Raw genomic sequence first — 6,379 nt, forward strand, 5'->3', positions numbered from 1 at the left:
GAACATTAGAATCAAACCTGTGGCTGACAAGTAACACGAACACAGTTTGTTGCTTTACAAAAGATAATCTTTAGGAATGTCGTTATGCTGTACATATACTATGAGGGGTATGATATATTTTATTTATAAGTGTGCTTTATTAGTATGTTTGGATGAATTTAAACATAAAAGTATGTAGATAAATGTCCAGTTACATAATTATTAAGACTAATGAACGCGAGTATGACTAGCCAAAGAAAGCGATATTTGTATTAGAATTGTGAGAAGTACCTGCTTGACATTACTTTGACAAGAGCCTGTACTGCATGGTGTGGTTTCAACATCCGTACCGGTGCAGTTACTTCCCTTTGGGGCTGCGGTGTAGACGAAACATTCCCTATAGCGCTGGCGAGTCCCGTTAGCACGGGAAACGTCACACTTTGTCCACGGCTGCCATGACAACCATACACCGTCCGCTAGTCAGTATCAAAATAAGTTAAGTCAAACAATGACAAGTCGGCGCAATGAAATTAGAAGAAAAACGTGCGTGCAGATAACCAAAATGTTTATTATTTCAATAATAAAAGTTTTGTTTATGTTGCATGTACGTATGCTCAAAGGATAAGGTGAATGTTATCGTTACAATAGTTTAAGCCCAAAATTATAGGTATTCTGTTTTATTTTCCCACTTTAATCCTCCGGCACAAACTAAATTATAACAAAAATATACATACGTTTCTTCGGAAGAAATAGAGTCAATGGTCTAACATAGATTTCAATAGCATGAAACTCACCTTTTATTTGTACCGGCATGTTATGTAAAGTCCTTGCTTTATATTTTTTAAAGGTTTTGTAACACAATTCACTCATATGAGTATATAGAACGGGGATAAAAATAATATACATCAAGAGGGAATTATCTCGAGTTCATTCTTTGGAATGACATTTTCAAAACAAACAATTAAGCTCAAGGTTAATTTTTTAAAACTCGGCATTTTTGTTGCCACCAAGGAAGATTACTGCGTATGAGGTTTACAAACATAAAGGAGATTGTAATAGTATCGTGTAACCTTCATCTTTTTTATATCAATTGGAACACCTCGGCCTGTATCTATCTCGGAGATGGCCGAGTTGTTATGATTAAGTTGGTATTTGAAATCAAAATTTTCAAAAAGATAAGTACGGCTATTATAATTTAAGGTTTCATTATCAATTAAAGTGTAAAGTTTTATAAAACATACTAAACTTCATATTTTATCATGCAATGTCGAAACTATTGAAAGCATTGTTCTGCAATTTATGAACTAGTCCCTAAGTTGGAATATTTCTAAAGTAATATCAAATATAGTCTGGGCGCCGACTAATGAATCAAGTCAGATGTCGTGTTGAATAACTTTTCCAGCAAAAGATTAATGTAAATGATACATGTTACTTAATTTCTATTTTAGTTCCCTTTAGTGACATTCACAATACAGAGTGTGCGGATAACTGAAGCCAAAAATAAATAAAGTAAAAAAACAAACATTTTTCTTTGGAAATTAATATATACTTCGCAACATTTGTTTAAATAAGAAGTTTAGCAAATGTAAAAAAGAGGTGTTTAGAATCTTTTGACATTCCGTTTACATTCGAACGTAAAAATATTGCAAAACTATGAACTTGTCCCAGTGGAAAAAAGTGCTTCTGCGAAGAAGTAGAAACTTGAAAAATACAAAATAAAACATCACTTTTCAATTTCTGCATTGTGACGATCGTACAGTAATGTTCTGAAATATATTCCTGTTATTGATAAACGTATTAACACACCAGACACTTTGGTAGCTGCTGTATATACATGTTTACCTGGACATGCCCCGTTGTTACACAGTTTGGTCTGCTGGACGTTTTCCGTGCATACGCGACCACTCGGATCGCGTGATGAGACCGCCCCCTCACGAAACCGCCGAAGCTGACCAACCCACCCATTCAGACCACTGAACCAGCACTGGATAATAAAGAAGTCATTGTCATTCAAAGTAATGTAGTATGTTCAATATATAAATATATCATTTTCCACTTATCATTGTTGTTTAAAATTGAGCAAATTAAATGTTCCGTTTACTAACTAAGCTTGCCCGGGCACGTTTGATCTGCGCATGTGGCCATCTCCGCTGAATTGCCTGTGCATGGGTCCCCGTGTCGGAACTCGACCGTAAAGACGCACTGTCGGGTCCGCAGTCGTGCCCCGCCCCCACACGTCACCGTGCAGTGCGACCATCCTGACCATTCCAGCCATGCTCCGTCGACTTGAATAAATATATGCTTTCATGAATGTTTTGTAACTCAATGTAAAACTTGTATTTATCAGCGAACAACTTATTGATGAGAGACATTTGATACGTTGATGCAGAACGTTCTAAGGACACCAGTAATTGTTTCAACCAGATAAACTGACTCGAGAATGGCTAATATCAGCCAGTTTGCAGCTATCGTCATAATCCAGCTAACATAAACATCAAAATCAATGGTGCTAGTGTCACTTTACTTGAGCATGTTCAAAAGAGCGGCTTGATGCCGTCGCAAGGGAGAAGTAGACAAGCACGGTTATCCCCCTGGATGAGCGAATGGTGTTTTCGTAGCCAGTAGCGCACGTCACCTGGCACGCGGCGTACTGCTCCCAAGATGTCCACTCTGGTGCAGGATGCGCTGTACCGTACACACAAGCATGTAAAATTATCCCAATGCAATGGTATGGAACACCACACTGCCCAATAAACTACTGCGCTATGTTATGAATGAAGTGTAACGTAAAAAAGTACCGTGGTTGCCGACGATGGGAACACCGTTACTGTTTTATGGTAGATATAAGTAGAATACCTTATTAACCAAATAGCACTACACCTTTAGAAAATAGGATCCGATTTTACCAAGAAGAAGGACGTTCATTGAACAAAAAAAATGAAATATCAGAACATAAAACATTTACGGCTCTTCATTGTAGGGTGTATCAAAATTGGTTCTATTGATAAAGGTTCTGCCGTTATATATGTAAGCCCAGGCTTGAACACTCGCTTTATGAATATCACTATATGTAAATACACTTTTTACACGCAAAACAAAATCTTGATTAACATATATTTATAACTTTTCATATATCATACTCAGGCCAAAAAATGTTCATTGTTTGCACTATCATCTCAAAAAGGTTTGGTAGGTAGGCATAACTTGTTTTCTTTCTCTGTTTTTTTGAGAACAGGGATTCCGTACCAAAACGACTTATATCAAGGTTTATTGCTTTTGTTAAAAGTTAAGATATAAAATGGTCAGATTTTAACATGTTTACTCAGGAAAATGAACATATTTTTAGGAAATTAGGAAAACATCCTAACCACGCCTAAAATGGGTAGAGTCGGGATGACACAGTAGGGTCGGCCGTGTTAGTGGAAACAAACAAAAAGACCTGAAAAACACTTTTAGAATTGATCGCAAAACATCATTTAAATTGCTGATCGCATGAAATCGGCCAATCTATAACGTGCACTATATTTTGGTTATTTGTGTACGTGATTGAGTCGATTTGTATATAGGACCGTGATGACATACTCAGTGATCAACTTATGTTTTTTTTCTTTACATTTTTTAATGAGTCACGGTCTAATCTTAAAATGACCAATCACATACAGTCCCTTCTTTGAAAAATATAATGAGATCAGTGATATGTCATAATGTGTTAACGTACCATGGAAACCGGTAGTAGTAACTGTCGTGGTTGTCGTCGTTACTGTTGTAGCTAGAAAATCGAGAAAGGTTAAGACTTTAACACTTTAGTACAAACAATACAATGACTCAGTGTAACAGATGGGTAGACCAATGCAATGGTGTATAGATGAAAGTTAATGTAAGTTTATCGTTTAATGATCAAGAACTTAACATACTTGAATTATATTATTCTTGAGTTTTTTAGCGAATATAATTTGGCCATAACATTAACGTATGTAATTCCTCTATAGTTAGATTAATAAGTTCTATCAGCTACTTTATGGATAGGCACAGTAACGACTTTGGTCCAGGATACTTGATCGGTAGTAGATGCCTCCTACATAATTTCTTTTGTATTTATAACATGTAAAAGTACCAGTATCAGTGCACCAACTGACAATACAAATATTACATTCCTTATAGAGCGATATCAGGTATTTCTAAAGCTATTTGAAAGGGTATCTGTGGATTAACGTAGAGGTAAATTATTAGCCATACCACTGCTATTGTCTTCAGGCATGTTTACATATCAATGCAGTTGAACATTTTCAACTAAGTCTGACCGTTGACTTATTCTCGTTAGGACACCAGTCACGATGACGTCACCAAGCAAATGGGTATCATTAGCAAAGTTATTTATAAATTGGATTCCAATAAAGTTTACTTTTACCAACGGTGGAGTCGTCAGGGTGAATGTAACAGTGCATCATTTCCAATACAGGATAAACATAGTTTGATACCCAAATGACCATTCTTATTTAAATCAATAAGTTTGATATGTCCAGAATTCTTCCTCTTATATTATGGAAGTAACTCTCCACTGCCACGTTTTGTTTCCTTTTTAAATACAAGTTTTGGACATGAGACACGCTCAAAATAGTCAATACAAGTATTGGTTACCTCAGAATGCAATGTCTTGCAAAAATGCAAAATGTCGTAATTGTTTACATATTTTAAAAGCTTGGATCCGATACGGAACAAGGTCTTTTCGGTGTTCCTGGACTTTATATGGGAACTGATCGTCCACATGGAAGTTCGAGTCTTTGAGTTTATCAAATGCCTTTTCCTTGACAACAATTTTGTAGAATAAAACTGGCCACAATTTTGCACTTCGAAATGTAGATATAGCAACGAATGCGACTGTTACGATTAATCATGAAGCTTGTGCGAACGTTTGCAATGGCAAGGTATTGTTCACAGAAAGGAATTATTTTCTCGACATATGGTTTTTTATTTTTTCTTCATCGACGGCGATAGAATCCGATTTTAGGTAAATAAAATATTTAAAGAGAGACATTTTCATGTGTGAGATTATCAAGGGGTTTCATACAAGACAATGGTTTTCTCCTCAATTCTGTTTATCATGTGTGCAAGTTGTAAATGTATATTTATTATAAAATAAATACTGTTTAAACCAAGAAAATTATCTATTTCAATGTTTTTGGACTTTTTAGCCTTCAAATTATTTCCTATATCAATATTTTTCTTTCAGCTCGTTATGATCTTTTGAAATATAGAATGTAGTGCTAAGCTCGACATTTCAATATCACTTATTTTTCGTCAACTTGAGTAATAATCTATATGATCTTTTGGATACATAGTGTATTGCCTAGCGAAAACATGTTCCAAACTACCTAACTTTCTTAAAGCATTCGCCAACATCTTGCAGCTCAGACTCCAAATCACCATTTTTTTACTTAGAAATTTTAATGGTTATTCGAGTTTATGAAAGTTGAATTTAGATAGTGTTTTAGTCATGTTTTATACTTGGATATCAACCAAAAAATAAATCATTCAGATAACACTGTATAAACGCAGAACGGAAGTATTTTAAGTTTTAATATCGAGGTATCTTCAGCGGCGTCAGGTGAATTTACCAAAAAACAACGTTTTATTAACACTAGGACGTTCGTGAAACGCATAATAAGGACACTTTTCTAGTTAAACTTTCTAAATAAAATCAAGTCTGTAGAATAGTCAGCATTTCCGTGCAAGATTCAGGAAAAATTTACTCGTATTGAGTATATGCCGATTAGACTTTATCTTAATAACAGTAATCAAACCTTGTCCAATTAGGCTTCTTACATATTCATTTTAATTGAATGCCATTTGCTTAACATTTTTCCTTTTAGGATTTCCTTTGAGTTCTTTTTCTTCCTTCTTATACATGTTTGATGTATGTTAAGCCTGGAATATTAAACATCAATGGCGTGAAACAGCGGAAAACGAGAAAAAAAAAACATATCGTGTATTGATCAGACTAGTCCCTTATGTTCAGACGAAGGCACTTTAATATTTAGAGCTAGCGAAGTTTCTCTCCTTCTCCTAGGTAAAACCAAACCAAATCATCAGTCAGTCTCCATCCTATAGACGACCTGATCTTCGGTATGGAACTGGTCTTGAACTTTCCACCAAAATGTTCCCGATGGACTAGCTTCAAACGGGTCAGGTTCTATTCAGTGAGGCACCCAGCTTATAGCAGGCACCAATTCATGGTCCCCTAATTTTCAGTTAAATTCAAAATAGAAACGATCCAGTTGTAAACCAGTACTTGTCGTCTTGTCATGCGCAGACGTATAAGTCGTTTCACACTTTAATGGATAATTGACATTATTTTGCGAATTCCTTGCTCCAGCAAGCAAACTAGATTATGTGATTTTGT

Source organism: Mya arenaria, chromosome 14 (genome assembly GCF_026914265.1).
Source record: "Mya arenaria isolate MELC-2E11 chromosome 14, ASM2691426v1".
Classification (NCBI taxonomy): domain Eukaryota; kingdom Metazoa; phylum Mollusca; class Bivalvia; order Myida; family Myidae; genus Mya; species Mya arenaria.